Here is a 16994-nt window from a genome sequence, read left to right as displayed (position 1 = left end):
GAAGATTTGAGATCGGTCTATAGTTGTTTAATATGGTCTTATCCAGATTGCTCTTTTTCAGGAGGGGCTTGACAACAGCAGTTTTCAGGGAGGTCGAAAAACTCACAGAGAGAAGTGAGGCATTTACCACTTCTAGGAGATCTGCTTCTAAGCTGTGTAACACATTTTTGAAAAAAGATGTGGGAAGTGCGTCAAGGGCGCAGGTTGATGTTTTTAGTTGCTGTACGGTTTCTTCCAAAATTTTGCCATCAATTTCTTCGAAATCAGACATAGTGGCTACTTTCCCGTGCTGTTGTTTGATCTGCCTGACCCCAGCGCAACTCAAGGATGAGCTGATCACCTTTCTGATATTATTGATTTTCTCAGATAAGAAAGAAGCAAACTCACTGCAGTGTGTGTGACGTTGAGAACAGATAGTGTGTGTGACGGTGAGGACAGATAGTGTGTGTGACGGTGATGACAGATAGTGTGTGTGACAGTAAGGACAGATAGTCTGTGAGACGGTGAGGACAGATAATGTGTGTGACGGTGAGGACAGATCGTGTGTGTGTGACGGTGAGGACAGATCGTGTGTGTGTGACGGTGAAGACGGATAGTGTGTGAGACGGTGAGGACAGATAGTGTGTGTGACGGTGAGGACAGATAGTGTGTGTGACGGTGAAGACAGACCGTGTGTGTGTGACGGTGATGACAGATAGTGTGTGTGACGGTGAGGAGAGATAGTGTGTGTGTCGGTGATGACAGATAGTGTGTGTGACGGTGATGACAGATAGTGTGTGTGACGGTGAGGACAGATAGTGTGTGTGACGGTGATACCTGGGTGATACCAGCGCAGAGGTGTGCAGGACTGCAGATCTACTGTACACATGTACATTTCACCCGTTGAGTTTCCTTTTAATGGAGCTCCAACGATGATCCTGCCAAAAACACCTTCACGATCAATCAGACCCTCAGAAAACACCCTAGCAACCAGTGTGTGTGTTGTGTTGTGTGTGTGTGTGTGTGTGTGTTTAAGTGTGTAAGTGTGTGTGTGTGTGTGTGTGTGTGTGTGTGTGTGTGTGTGTGTGTGTGTGTGTGTGTGTGTGTGTGTGTGTGTGTGTGTGTGTGTGTGTGTGTGTGTGTGTGTGTGTGTGTGTGTGTGTTTCACTCACTGTTTCCTGTTTTCAAACTCTGACTGATAAACGCTGTAACCAAAGAAATCTTCTGCCGTGCCGTTAAATCTCAGTGGATGTTCAGTGTCGATATTGAAGGCCTCGGAAAGAGACGCTGGAGAAGCGAGAGAGACTGTTGAGACATCAGGACACTTTTTATGAAAGATTCATTTAAAAAGTTAAAAGCTAAAGTTCCTCTTCCTGTCTGTTGTTTCATTATATGTATAACCACAATAGACAAATATATATTTACATATTCGGCAGTCTTGCAGCCTGAACCCCTGCAGGAAATCCACCCTTACACATAAATATAAGTATACATAGTTTGGTATTCCACATAGTTTCTATTGCAACAGTTTAAAGAGGAAGTGGCCTAGAGATTTTCTGAGCCCCTTTTCTCACTCTGGATCTATGCAGTTGTTGAAAGATGGCCAGCAGAGCGTCAGTAATCCTCTCTGGTTTGCTGTCTGAGCATCAGCAGCACCTGTGGACCGATTAACCTCCTCAGAAACACCAGCTCTGGAGTCTCTGTGTTTGTGCCACTACTCTTGCATCTCTCCAGACCTGAAGTGGCTCGATCACAGAAACTCTAGAGAAGGTTTCCCTGAAGACCTCGATCATCTGCACTGGTTTGAGTGTGTTCTGCTGCAGTTTATGAGCAGATGACCAGCTTCACCAGCACAAACCAGCCTTATTCTGGAAATCCAGTCAGTCTGTCTATCTAACAGACATCTGTCAATGTGTGTGTGTGTGTGTGTGTGTGTGTGTGTGTGTGTGTGTGTGTGTGTGTGTGTGTGTGTGTGTGTGTGTGTGTGTGTGTGTGTGTGTGTGTGTGTGTGTGTGTGTGTGTGTGTGTGTACCTACTTGACATTATTGTTAAGACACATTTGAGCTAAACCTGTCAAAACCTCAGTTTAAGGACATCCTCGTTTGTAAAAACTTGATTTAGCTGTCTGCATTGCTGAACTGGTATTTGGTATCATATTATTTTTATTTAATTATTATTATAAATACACTGGCTTGTAGTGCAAATAGTTTGACTGCACTTCTAACTGTTATACTATAGGTATTTGTAGGTTTTCTATAGTCCCGCCCATTCACAGGAAACTGCTTGCTTCTGCATGGATATAAAAACAATAGAAGTCTGTGGAATTTTCCTGTGTGTGTGTGTGTGTGTGTGTGTGTGTGTGTGTGTGTGTGTGTGTGTGTGTGTGTGTGTGTGTGTGTGTGTGTGTGTGTGTGTGTGTGTGTGTGTGTGTGTGTGTGTGTGTGTGTGTGTGTGTTACTGTGGTTGTGTGTTACTGTGGTTGTGTGTGTGTGTGTGTCTGTCTACGTATATGTGTGTGTGTGTGTGTGTGTGTGTGTGTGTGTGTGTGTGTGTGTGTGTGTGTGTGTGTGTGTGTGTAATGTGATTGTGCGTGTGCGTGTGCGCGTGCGCATGCTGTGTGTACGTGTGTGTGTGTTGCTTTTCCAGCAACATAGTTTAGGTGTGGTTTCCGGGCTGAAAAGGTCGGTTCAACCCCGACAGTAAGATCTTATTTCTGAGACTTGACAGAGCAGCCATCAAGTGTTAGACAGTTCTAGGTTTCTATGTGCTGAAGTTGTTTGTCCAATAATTAGAAACTCTTTTTTCAGAATTAAGTAGTAGGAAATTACTAGTCAATTACTAGTTTATTTCAGTAATGCATAATTTTGTGAATTGGTAAGTTTCGTCTGGGCGTGAAGAAATATAGAGCTGTGTAATAATAATTTGATACATTTATACAGAATAGCGCTTTTCTGGATACTCAAAGCGCTTTACATGGAAGGGGGAATCTCCTCAGACACCACCAATGTGAAGCTCCACCTGGATGATGTGACGGCAGCCATAGCGTGCCAGAACACACACCAGCTTACTGGTGGAGAGGAGACAGTGATGAAGCCAATCAGTATATGGGGATGATTAGGAGGCCCTGATGCTCAGAGGCAAATTGGGCCAGGATGCCTGGATTTCACGCCTACTCTTTTTGGAAGGACATCCTGGGATTTTTAGTGACCACAGAGAGTCAGGACCTCGGTGTAGCGTCTCATCCGAAGGACGGTGCTCTTTGACATTATAGTGTCCCCGTCACTACACTGGGGCATTAGCACCCACACAGAGCACAGGGTGAGCGCCCCCTGCTGGTCTCACTAACACCTCTTCCAGCAGAAACCTGGTTTTCTCAGGAGTCTCCCATCCAGGTACTAACCAGGCTCAGCCCTGCTTAGCTTCAGTGGGCAACCAGTCTTGGAGTATCATCAGCATAACAGTGAAAACTAATGCCATGCTTCCTAATAATATCTCCTAACGCTAGCATGTACAGAGTGAACAGCAACGGTCCTAGTACTGAGCCTTGTGGTACGCCATACTTAACTTGTGATCGATAAGACATCTCTTCAAACTGATAGCGGTCAGATATGTATGATTTAACAGATTTAGCAGCATGTCTTTTGACTGAAAAACACAGGCACATTTCACTCATGTCAGCCTCACTTCACTGGCTGCCTTTACATTTTAGGATCCAATTTAAAAGTATTTTATTTGCTTTTAAATCCCTAAACGGTCTTGCTCCACCTTACATTTCGGAGCTGCTACACCCCTTACACACTCGTTCTCTCAGGTGAGCTGATCAACTGCTTCTGAATGTGCCCAAAACAAAACGTAAGCTCAGGGGTGACCGTGCTTTTGCTGTGGCCCCTCCTAAACTCTGGAATGACCTGTCTCTGCCCTTTAGACAAGCCTCTTCACTGTCTGTTTTTAAAACCCGTTTCTTAAAACCCACCTTTTCTCTTTGGCCTTTGACACTTGACGTTGACATTTGTTTTTTTTTTATATGGTATGTTTATTTTTTCCTGTATTTTATGTCTCTTGATTATTTTTTTCTGTATTATATGAATTGACCTCAGAAACGTTTTATGTGCGAATATTTCAGCAGTTATTATGTGTGTCCCGTATTTCTGTCGACTGAACCAGCAATACTAATCATTCGTGAATTAATAATTATTTTGGTTCGATTCTTTCTAAATGCGCTTCCATAACTAAATCCCGACTAAACTATTGAAAGAGATGCTTCCAGATGCTTCCTACCTAGAATATCAAAATGAACTGCTGGGGGAGATCCTTTTCCTACTTGGCACCAAAACTTTGGAACAATCTTCCAAACATTGTCCGGGAAGCAGACACAGTCTGTCAGTTCAAATCTAGACTAAAAACACATCTCTTTGGCTTAATGAGGTCATAGATCCTCTTCTCAATATCATTAATTCATCTTTGTCTCTAGGATACGTACCAAAACCCTTTAAGCTGGCTATGATTAAACCGATTGTTAAAAAAATGCAACTTGATCCATAGAATTAATCACTGTTTCACTGTTATGCTCCAATAGAATAAAAAAAAAATGCACTAAAGTTAAACTGAGAGGGGTTATAGCACTTGCGTATTGTTGTCCTACTGTTAGTTTAACTGCTTCTATTGTTCTCATTTGTAAGTCGCTTTGGATAAAACTGCTGCTAAATGAAAATAAATGTAATCAATTACAGGCAGATATCGAATTTGCCTTTTCTGTCAAAGATATTAGAAAATGCAGTATCCTCACAACTGTGTTCCTTTCTTGAAAGAAATGGTATCTGCGAGGATTTTCAGTCCGGATTTAGACCGTAATATAGTACTGAGACAGCTCTCATTAGAGTCACAAATGATTTGCTCTTATCATCCGATCGTGGTTGTATCTCTCTATTACTGTTACTTGATCTTAGTGCTGCATTTGACACTATCGACCACAACATTCTATTAAATAGACTAGAAAACTATGTTGGCTTTAGTGGAATTGCACTTGCATGGTTTAAATCATATTTATCTGACCGCTATCAGTTTGTAGCAGTAAATGAAGAGATGTCTTATCGATCACAAGTTCAGTATGGCGTACCACAAGGCTCAGTACTAGGACCGCTGCTGTTCACTCTGCACATGCTACCGTTAGGAGATATCATTAGGAAACATGGAATTAGTTTTCACTGTTATGCTGATGATACTCAGCTCTATATTTCCTCAAAACCTAACAAAACTTACCAATTCACAAAATTATCGGAATGCATAGCTGATATAAAAAACTGGATGACTAGTAATTTCCTACTACTAAATTCTGAAAAAACAGAGATTCTAATTATTGGACAAAAAACTTCCACACGCAATAACCTAGAATACCGTCTAACACTTGATGGCTGCTCTGTCAAGTCTTCGTCATCATTTAGGAACCTGGGTGTGCTCTTTGATACCAATCTCTCATTTGAAAGGCACGTGTCTAGTGTCTGTAAAAGCGGATTTTTCCATCTTAAAAATATATCTAAATTACGTCATATGCTCTCATTGACAAATGCGGAACAACTAGTTCATGGGTTCATGACATCAAGCCTAGATTATTGTAATGCTCTACTGGGTGGTTGCCCTGCACGCTTAATAAACAAACTACAGCTGGTCCAAAACGCAGCCGCTAGAGTTCTTACCAGAACCAGGAAGTATGACCATATTAGCCCGGTTCTGTCAACACTGCATTGGCTCCCTCTTAAACATCGTATACATTTTAAAATATTGCTGATTACTTACAAAGCACTAAATGGTTTAGCTCTGCAGTACTTGAGCGAGCTCTTAACGCATTATAGTCCTTCACGTCTATTGCGATCTCAAAACTCCGGCCGGTTGATAATACCTAGAATATATAAATCGACTGCTGGCGGTAGATCCTTTTCCTATTTAGCACCAAAACTTTGGAACAATCTTCCTAACATTGTCCGGGAAGCAGACACAGTCTGTCAGTTCAAAGCTAGACTAAAAACACATCTCTTTGGCTTAGCATACACATAACACATTATAGATTGCTATAATTCAATGTTAGGCTGCATAGTTTAGATCAGCCGGAACCGGGAACACTTCCCATAAATCCTGATGTACTTTGTACATCATAAGAAGGATGCCGTCTACGCTAATATTAGTCTCTCTGTTTATCCCGAGGTTTACCGCAAACCGCCGGATCCAGGCCATATCTAGATCTGATGAAGGACCATCACATGGACACGACGACAACGCATCCCTGAAGTGCCAGCCTCATCAACACTGTGAAGGCCTCATGGACAACTCAACAAACTCGTCTCCATACCAGCGTGATGACTCCGACCCCTGACCAGATGGTTAATAATGTGTAATAATTAATAAATAATGTGAAAGTTCTGATCCAATCTGACTTCTGACCTATTATGCCGCCTAAATCATAATCATACACTGTTCGTTTGTTGGCCAAAGGAGGACTGGCCCCCCGACTGAGCCTGGGTTCTCCCAAGGTTTTTTTCTCCATTCTGTCACCTGATGGAGTTTTGGTTCCTTGCCACTGTCGCCTTTTTTTTCGCCTTCATTCGCCATTGGCTTTTGGCTTGCTTAGTTGGGGACATTTAACATTTAATTTTGAATTTAACAATACTATTACAACTTTACTTTCCTGTTATCTCTGTAAAGCTGCTTTGAAACAATTTGTATTGTAAAAGCGCTATATAAATAAAGGTGACTTGACTTGACTTGACATAACAGTCCGAAACTATTCTAAACTCGTTCAGACCGCTCTGTCACTGAATCATCTGAAGCGGTTTCTCGGTCAGTACAGTAACAACGCGCTGTTTTCAGTTGTTTCACTAGTTGTTTCAGCACAGCCCAGCAAAGAGTTGCGTTTACTCCTGGTCCCGGACACTATTATTAAACAGCGTTGCGACATCCAGTGGGAAGAGTTTCAATTCGACTGTAACGGTCACCAGCTGGAGTGCCCTTGAGAGCCACCAGAGGGCACTCCAGATAAGACTATTATCACTCACAAACTACATTTCCAATAACTCACTGCCCGGACTTACCATCACTGATCACATTCACCTGTACCTCATTCACTGATTGCATTCACCTGTGTCTCATCCTGTTAGTCTGTCTATTTATACCAGGTTCATTCATTCACTCACCGCGAAGTCTTGTTTTAGTGTCACACTGCAATTCTGAGCATCCTCCCCATTTTCTTTTCTCTTGGTCTTTTTGGATTTCTTGCCTGTTTTGGATTACTCTTTTGCCTCTGACCCCTGCCTGCTTTGTGTGTTTGTTTGTACGGACTGCCTGCCTGTGTTTGACCTTGCCTGTTTTGGATTACCCCTTAATAAAATTGCATTTGGATTCTCCACCTTCGTGTCTCGGAGCAGTTTCGTGACAGAAGACTTCGCCTCATATGGATCCAGCAGTTGTCAGCAACCAGGCCCTGAGGAAGTTCCTTTCTTTCAGTAATTTAGTCGGTATAGGGTCTAACATACATGTTGTCGATTTATATGATTTAACGAGTTTAGAAAATTCTTCCTCTCCTATAGCAATGAATGAATGTAATGTTTCGTCAGGGAGACTACACTGCACTGTCTGATGCGATACTGTAGTAGACGATTGCATAGATATAATTTTCTCCCTGATATTATCAATCTTATAAGTGAAAAAGTTCATAAAGTCATGACTGCTGTGCTGCTTGGAAACTTCTGGGCTTGAAACTTTATTTTTCGTTATTTTAGCAACGGTTTCAAATAAATACCTAGGGTTGTGTTTATTTTCTTCTAATAGGGTTGACTTTTCTTACTCACCCTTGCCCACTAAACGTACCTTCTTCCTTCAGCCTTTTCTTTTCAATGTACCACTTAGTTTAAAAATTGTTCACCGAATTAGGCGCTATATAAATAATATTGCTAATGTAAAAATACAAAATAGAATTGTATTTGTTGTTGTTTTCTTGATGGTGTATAGTAATGTTTTTTTAATCTGAATAATGTGACAACATTAAGTGTAATTAGAACATGAATAAAAATCCTCCCAGTCTACTGAAATTTTTTTATGATATCTGCATCAAACATTACAATAGTGACGTTCACAGCGCCGGTCAGCGGCGTCATTAACATTTTTATAAAGCCTATTAGCAATTTAAACCATGTTAACATCACTGCAAAAAGACACCTAATATAAAATCAATATTTATTCACCTAGTATAATAATAGTAGGCTAAGTTCTCTCCCTCGTGTCCTGCATTGTTCCTCAAAATCAGGTCTGCTGACCTACAACAGAGCAATAGCCAGGTGGTCACCCAATATACAGAGGTTATACCGTTCGTTTCTGTCCGGTTCACAGAACGGGCTCTTTTAGAAAACACATTTAACACATCTAAATGAACACATATTGCCTTAGCCTTCATAAAGTTATAATGACTCTAGACTGAAAAAAAAACACTTCAAGAAAACTGTAGCATTATTAACTTTACAGATGATCTATATCTTATAAATAAACCTCTCACCCCACATGAAGAGAATCCAGATGTGCGTCTCCATCCTGATGTTGTTGAGCTGTTCTGGGGGAGATTCTTGTTTTATTCAGTCATGGTCACTCCTTTTGGACCAGAGCCAGAACTCTTGCGCTTTGGGTTCTGCCGGGAGCCTGTGTGTGTGTGTGTGTGTGTGTGTGTGTGTGTGTGTGTGTGTGTGTGTGTGTGTGTGTGTGTGTGTGTGTGTGTGTGTGTGTGTGTGTGTGTGTGTGTGTGTGTGTCTCTGTGTGTGTGTGCGTGTGTGTGTGTGTGTAATCTATGATTGTTTTTATTACATGGCCAAGATAATTACAGTTTTTTACAATCACTTTGCTACTATTTTCAGAACCTTGATGTCATTTTTCAAAACTCTAGACACAAAACTCAAAATGGTTATCACTTGTAACACAGGCTGTCTAATGTTCAAAACATTGCATTGTGCATTCACATCTTTAAAGAAATCTTGCACTTGCACAATCATTGGTTCAAACAACAAATTTACTGTGAAATACCATTGAAACAACTATAGATCACCCACACACAAGCAGCCGATAGTTTCACTGTGTCATTGTTTGTACAATCATTACATATTGTAGAACAAAATAGGTGATACAGGTTTCATTATGGTTCTACATGTACAGTAAATACATCTCTGTAAAAGTGCTGCAGTAGTAGAGAGAATACTACAGACACAGTGGAATCATTGAACAAAGTTTGTAATATATGGATGCAAAACACTACAGTACAATCACAACAGGTTTATTTGAATCAAAGCAAAAATAATTAGCTATACTAGTCAATACTGTAAATAGTCTGAAAAGGTGGTACAGTATTTGGGACCATAGACACAGTGTCTGATTAAGCATTACAGTATGATAAAATATTAGGTTACATCCATGGATATTGTAGTCTAACTGGTTCATGCTCCACGCTAATTGGTGACAATGAATCTCGTTATCTTGAAACTTTCATGATTTACTGTAAACATGAAAGATTGCTTGTCTGTTTCCATACAACTATGCATTAAGAGTAATGCAACAGTTACTCATCCTTTTGAGCAGTTGTATCAATTGACAATTAGATCATTGTAAGAAAACGAATAGACACTCATTTGAAATGTAATGTGTGAATTGCCTTTTGAAATAGTAGTACTTTGATGTTAAGTTGTGTCTTTTGAACAGGTGATTTTTGTTGAATGAACAAATGATCTACGTTTTATGTGTATTGTAACCAAGCAATTGAGAAAAAGGTTAGAGTTTTGAAAAATGTGCATTTTGATCATTGGTTGTGAGTTTTGTGTCTAGAGTTGTGAAAAATGACATGAAGGTTCTGAAAATAGCAGCAAAGTGATTGTAAAAAACTGTAGTTACAGATTCACTGGCATGACGTGAACAGTCTCTGCCTCGGAAGTGCGGGCTCGGCTGGACTGACGTGACGCAGCTCAGGTTCGGCAGGACCGACGTGAAGCAGCTCAGGTTCGGCAGGACCGGCGTGAAGCAGCTCAGGTTCGGCAGGACCGACGTGAAGAAACGCAGGCTCGGCTGGACTGACGTGAAGCAGCTCAGGTTCGGCAAGACCGACGTGAAGCAGCTCATGTTCGGCAGGACCGACGTGAAGAAACGCAGGCTTGGCTGTACTGACGTGAACCACCTCAGGTTCGGCAGGACCGACGTGAAGAAACGCAGGCTCGGCTGGACTGACGTGAAGCAGCTCAGGTTCGGCAGGACCGACGTGAAGAAACGCAGGCTCGACAGGGCTGACGGGGAGCAGCTCAGGTTCGGCAGGACCGACGTGAAGAAACGCAGGCTAGGCAGGGCTGACGTGAAGCTCAGGCTCGGCAGGACCGACGTAAAGAAACGCAGGCTAGGCAGGGCTGACGTGAAGCAGCTCAGGTTCGGCAGGACCGACGTGAAGAAACGCAGGCTTGACTGGACTGACGTGAAGCAGCTCAGGTTCGGCAGGACCGACGTGAAGAAACGCAGGCTCGGCTGGACTGACGTGAAGCAGCTCAGGTTCGGCAGGACCGACGAGAAGAAACGCAGGCTCGGCAGGGCTGGCGGGGAGCAGCTAAGGTTCGGCAGGACCCACGTGAAGAAACGCAGGCTCGGCAGGGCTGCTGGGGAGCAGCTCAGGTTCGGCAGGACCAACGTGAAGAAACGCAGGCTCGGCAGGGCTGACGTGAAGCAGCTCAGGTTCGGCAGGACCGATGTGAAGAAACGCAGGCTCGGCTGGACTGACGTGAAGCAGCTCAGGTTCGGCAGGACCGACGTGAAGAAACGCAGGCTCGACAGGGCTGACGGGGAGCAGCTCAGGTTCGGCAGGACCAACGTGAAGAAACGCAGACTAGGCAGGGCTGACGTGAAGCTCAGGCTCGGCAAGACTGACGTGAAGAAACGCAGGCTAGGCAGGGCTGACGTGAAGCACCTCAGGTTCGGCAGGACCGGCGTGAAGCAGCACAGGTTCGGCAGGACCGACGTGAAGAAACGCAGGCTCGGGTGGACTGACGTGAAGCAGCTCAGGTTCGGCAGGACTGACGTGAAGAAACGCAGGCTCGGCAGGGCTGACGGGGAGCAGCTCAGGTTCGGCAGGACCGACGTGAAGAAACGCAGGCTCGGCAGGGCTGACGGGGAGCAGCTCAGGTTCGGCAGGACCGACGTGAAGAAACGCAGGCTCGGCAGGGCTGACGTGAAGCAGCTCAGGTTCGGCAGGACTGGCGTGAAGCAGCTCAGGTTCGGCAGGACCGAGGTGAAGAAACGCACGCTCGGCTGGACTGACGTGAAGCAGCTCAGGTTCGGCACGACTGACGTGAAGAAACGCAGGCTCGGCAGGACCGATGTGAAGAAACGCAGGCTCGACAGGGCTAACGGGGAGCAGCTCAGGTTCGGCAGGACCGACGTGAAGAAACGCAGGCTAGGCAGGGCTGACGTGAAGCTCAGGCTCGGCAGGACCGACGTGAAGAAACGCAGGCTCGGCAGGGCTGACGTGAAGCAGCTCAGGTTCGGCAGGACCGACGTGAAGAAACGCAGGCTCGGCTGGACTGACGTGAAGCAGCTCAGGTTCGGCAGAACCGACGTGAAGAAATGCAGGCTCGACAGGGCTGACGGGGAGCAGCTCAGGTTCGGCAGGACCAACGTGAAGAAACGCAGGCTAGGCAGGGCTGACGTGAAGCTCAGGCTCGGCAAGACCAACGTGAAGAAACGCAGGCTAGGCAGGGCTGACGCGAAGCAGCTCAGGTTCGGCAGGATCGGCGTGAAGCAGCTCAGGTTCGGCAGGACCGACGTGAAGAAACGCAGGCTCGGCTGGACTGACGTGAAGCAGCTCAGGTTCGGCAGGACCGACGTGAAGAAACGCAGGCTCGGCAGGGCTGACGGGGAGCAGCTCAGGTTCGGGAGGACCGACGTGAAGAAACGCAGGCTCGGCAGGGCTGACGGGGAGCAGCTCAGGTTCGGCAGGACCGACGTGAAGAAACGCAGGCTCGGCAGGGCTGACGTGAAGCAGCTCAGGTTCGGCAGGACTGGCGTGAAGCAGCTCAGGTTCGACAGGACCGACGTGAAGAAACGCAGGTACAAAGCACTAAATGGTTTAGCTCTGCAGTACTTGAGCGAGCTCTTAACGCATTATAGTCCTTCACGTCTATTGCGATCTCAAAACTCCGGCCGGTTGATAATACCTAGAATATATAAATCGACTGCTGGCGGTAGATCCTTTTCCTATTTAGCACCAAAACTTTGGAACAATCTTCCTAACATTGTCCGGGAAGCAGACACAGTCTGTCAGTTCAAAGCTAGACTAAAAACACATCTCTTTGGCTTAGCATACACATAACACATTATAGATTGCTATAATTCAATGTTAGGCTGCATAGTTTAGATCAGCCGGAACCGGGAACACTTCCCATAAATCCTGATGTACTTTGTACATCATAAGAAGGAAGTCTCTCTGTTTATCCCGAGGTTTACCGCAAACCGCCGGATCCAGGCCATATCTAGATCTGATGAAGGACCATCACATGGACACGACGACAACGCATCCCTGAAGTGCCAGCCTCATCAACACTGTGAAGGCCTCATGGACAACTCAACAAACTCGTCTCCATACCAGCGTGATGACTCCGACCCCTGACCAGATGGTTAATAATGTGTAATAATTAATAAATAATGTGAAAGTTCTGATCCAATCTGACTTCTGACCTATTATGCCGCCTAAATCATAATCATACACTGTTCGTTTGTTGGCCAAAGGAGGACTGGCCCCCCGACTGAGCCTGGGTTCTCCCAAGGTTTTTTTCTCCATTCTGTCACTGATGGAGTTTTGGTTCCTTGCCACTGTCGCCTTTTTTTTCGCCTTCATTCGCCATTGGCTTTTGGCTTGCTTAGTTGGGGACATTTAACATTTAATTTTGAATTTAACAATACTATTACAACTTTACTTTCCTGTTATCTCTGTAAAGCTGCTTTGAAACAATTTGTATTGTAAAAGCGCTATATAAATAAAGGTGACTTGACTTGACTTGACATAACAGTCCGAAACTATTCTAAACTCGTTCAGACCGCTCTGTCACTGAATCATCTGAAGCGGTTTCTCGGTCAGTACAGTAACAACGCGCTGTTTTCAGTTGTTTCACTAGTTGTTTCAGCACAGCCCAGCAAAGAGTTGCGTTTACTCCCGGTCCCGGACACTATTATTAAACAGCGTTGCGACATCCAGTGGGAAGAGTTTCAATTCGACTGTAACGGTCACCAGCTGGAGTGCCCTTGAGAGCCACCAGAGGGCACTCCAGATAAGACTATTATCACTCACAAACTACATTTCCAATAACTCACTGCCCGGACTTACCATCACTGATCACATTCACCTGTACCTCATTCACTGATTGCATTCACCTGTGTCTCATCCTGTTAGTCTGTCTATTTATACCAGGTTCATTCATTCACTCACCGCGAAGTCTTGTTTTAGTGTCACACTGCAATTCTGAGCATCCTCCCCATTTTCTTTTCTCTTGGTCTTTTTGGATTTCTTGCCTGTTTTGGATTACTCTTTTGCCTCTGACCCCTGCCTGCTTTGTGTGTTTGTTTGTACGGACTGCCTGCCTGTGTTTGACCTTGCCTGTTTTGGATTACCCCTTAATAAAATTGCATTTGGATTCTCCACCTTCGTGTCTCGGAGCAGTTTCGTGACAGAAGACTTCGCCTCATATGGATCCAGCAGTTGTCAGCAACCAGGCCCTGAGGAAGTTCCTTTCTTTCAGTAATTTAGTCGGTATAGGGTCTAACATACATGTTGTCGATTTATATGATTTAACGAGTTTAGAAAATTCTTCCTCTCCTATAGCAATGAATGAATGTAATGTTTCGTCAGGGAGACTACACTGCACTGTCTGATGCGATACTGTAGTAGACGATTGCATAGATATAATTTTCTCCCTGATATTATCAATCTTATAAGTGAAGAAGTTCATAAAGTCATGACTGCTGTGCTGCTTGGAAACTTCTGGGCTTGAAACTTTATTTTTCGTTATTTTAGCAACGGTTTCAAATAAATACCTAGGGTTGTGTTTATTTTCTTCTAATAGGGTTGACTTTTCTTACTCACCCTTGCCCACTAAACGTACCTTCTTCCTTCAGCCTTTTCTTTTCAATGTACCACTTAGTTTAAAAATTGTTCACCGAATTAGGCGCTATATAAATAATATTGCTAATGTAAAAATACAAAATAGAATTGTATTTGTTGTTGTTTTCTTGATGGTGTATAGTAATGTTTTTTTAATCTGAATAATGTGACAACATTAAGTGTAATTAGAACATGAATAAAAATCCTCCCAGTCTACTGAAATTTTTTTATGATATCTGCATCAAACATTACAATAGTGACGTTCACAGCGCCGGTCAGCGGCGTCATTAACATTTTTATAAAGCCTATTAGCAATTTAAACCATGTTAACATCACTGCAAAAAGACACCTAATATAAAATCAATATTTATTCACCTAGTATAATAATAGTAGGCTAAGTTCTCTCCCTCGTGTCCTGCATTGTTCCTCAAAATCAGGTCTGCTGACCTACAACAGAGCAATAGCCAGGTGGTCACCCAATATACAGAGGTTATACCGTTCGTTTCTGTCCGGTTCACAGAACGGGCTCTTTTAGAAAACACATTTAACACATCTAAATGAACACATATTGCCTTAGCCTTCATAAAGTTATAATGACTCTAGACTGAAAAAAAAACACTTCAAGAAAACTGTAGCATTATTAACTTTACAGATGATCTATATCTTATAAATAAACCTCTCACCCCACATGAAGAGAATCCAGATGTGCGTCTCCATCCTGATGTTGTTGAGCTGTTCTGGGGGAGATTCTTGTTTTATTCAGTCATGGTCACTCCTTTTGGACCAGAGCCAGAACTCTTGCGCTTTGGGTTCTGCCGGGAGCCTGTGTGTGTGTGTGTGTGTGTGTGTGTGTGTGTGTGTGTGTGTGTGTGTGTGTGTGTGTGTGTGTGTGTGTGTGTGTGTGTGTGTGTGTGTGTGTGTGTGTCTCTGTGTGTGTGTGCGTGTGTGTGTGTGTGTAATCTATGATTGTTTTTATTACATGGCCAAGATAATTACAGTTTTTTACAATCACTTTGCTACTATTTTCAGAACCTTGATGTCATTTTTCAAAACTCTAGACACAAAACTCAAAATGGTTATCACTTGTAACACAGGCTGTCTAATGTTCAAAACATTGCACTGTGCATTCACATCTTTAAAGAAATCTTGCACTTGCACAATCATTGGTTCAAACAACAAATTTACTGTGAAATACCATTGAAACAACTATAGATCACCCACACACAAGCAGCCGATAGTTTCACTGTGTCATTGTTTGTACAATCATTACATATTGTAGAACAAAATAGGTGATACAGGTTTCATTATGGTTCTACATGTACAGTAAATACATCTCTGTAAAAGTGCTGCAGTAGTAGAGAGAATACTACAGACACAGTGGAATCATTGAACAAAGTTTGTAATATATGGATGCAAAACACTACAGTACAATCACAACAGGTTTATTTGAATCAAAGCAAAAATAATTAGCTATACTAGTCAATACTGTAAATAGTCTGAAAAGGTGGTACAGTATTTGGGACCATAGACACAGTGTCTGATTAAGCATTACAGTATGATAAAATATTAGGTTACATCCATGGATATTGTAGTCTAACTGGTTCATGCTCCACGCTAATTGGTGACAATGAATCTCGTTATCTTGAAACTTTCATGATTTACTGTAAACATGAAAGATTGCTTGTCTGTTTCCATACAACTATGCATTAAGAGTAATGCAACAGTTACTCATCCTTTTGAGCAGTTGTATCAATTGACAATTAGATCATTGTAAGAAAACGAATAGACACTCATTTGAAATGTAATGTGTGAATTGCCTTTTGAAATAGTAGTACTTTGATGTTAAGTTGTGTCTTTTGAACAGGTGATTTTTGTTGAATGAACAAATGATCTACGTTTTATGTGTATTGTAACCAAGCAATTGAGAAAAAGGTTAGAGTTTTGAAAAATGTGCATTTTGATCATTGGTTGTGAGTTTTGTGTCTAGAGTTGTGAAAAATGACATGAAGGTTCTGAAAATAGCAGCAAAGTGATTGTAAAAAACTGTAGTTACAGATTCACTGGCATGACGTGAACAGTCTCTGCCTCGGAAGTGCGGGCTCGGCTGGACTGACGTGACGCAGCTCAGGTTCGGCAGGACCGACGTGAAGCAGCTCAGGTTCGGCAGGACCGGCGTGAAGCAGCTCAGGTTCGGCAGGACCGACGTGAAGAAACGCAGGCTCGGCTGGACTGACGTGAAGCAGCTCAGGTTCGGCAAGACCGACGTGAAGCAGCTCATGTTCGGCAGGACCGACGTGAAGAAACGCAGGCTTGGCTGTACTGACGTGAACCACCTCAGGTTCGGCAGGACCGACGTGAAGAAACGCAGGCTCGGCTGGACTGACGTGAAGCAGCTCAGGTTCGGCAGGACCGACGTGAAGAAACGCAGGCTCGACAGGGCTGACGGGGAGCAGCTCAGGTTCGGCAGGACCGACGTGAAGAAACGCAGGCTAGGCAGGGCTGACGTGAAGCTCAGGCTTGGCAGGACCGACGTAAAGAAACGCAGGCTAGGCAGGGCTGACGTGAAGCAGCTCAGGTTCGGCAGGACCGACGTGAAGAAACGCAGGCTTGACTGGACTGACGTGAAGCAGCTCAGGTTCGGCAGGACCGACGTGAAGAAACGCAGGCTCGGCTGGACTGACGTGAAGCAGCTCAGGTTCGGCAGGACCGACGAGAAGAAACGCAGGCTCGGCAGGGCTGGCGGGGAGCAGCTCAGGTTCGGCAGGACCAACGTGAAGAAACGCAGGCTCGGCAGGGCTGACGTGAAGCAGCTCAGGTTCGGCAGGACCGATGTGAAGAAACGCAGGCTCGGCTGGACTGA

General features: G+C 43.9%; 1 pseudogene across 1 annotated transcript in view; it reads right to left on the bottom strand.

Annotated features, from left to right (window-relative positions):
* Nucleotides 1-8606, bottom strand: part of LOC143746133 (integrin alpha-L-like) — a 145741-nt pseudogene extending 137135 nt beyond the window's left edge. Inside the window, exons 1-3 of the transcript XR_013206450.1 lie at nucleotides 8519-8606; nucleotides 1152-1266; nucleotides 817-917 (exon numbers count right to left, since the gene is read on the bottom strand). The product of XR_013206450.1 is annotated as an integrin alpha-L-like (transcript). The remainder of the gene's footprint in view (nucleotides 1-816; nucleotides 918-1151; nucleotides 1267-8518) is intronic.
* Between the last annotated feature and the right edge of the window lie 8388 nt (nucleotides 8607-16994).

The sequence above is a fragment of the Siphateles boraxobius genome, unplaced genomic scaffold, assembly GCF_051911475.1.
Source record: "Siphateles boraxobius isolate OS27281-9 unplaced genomic scaffold, OSU_SipBor_1 10, whole genome shotgun sequence".
In the NCBI taxonomy this organism is placed as follows: domain Eukaryota; kingdom Metazoa; phylum Chordata; class Actinopteri; order Cypriniformes; family Leuciscidae; genus Siphateles; species Siphateles boraxobius.
This window is presented reverse-complemented; position numbering and strand designations above follow the sequence as displayed.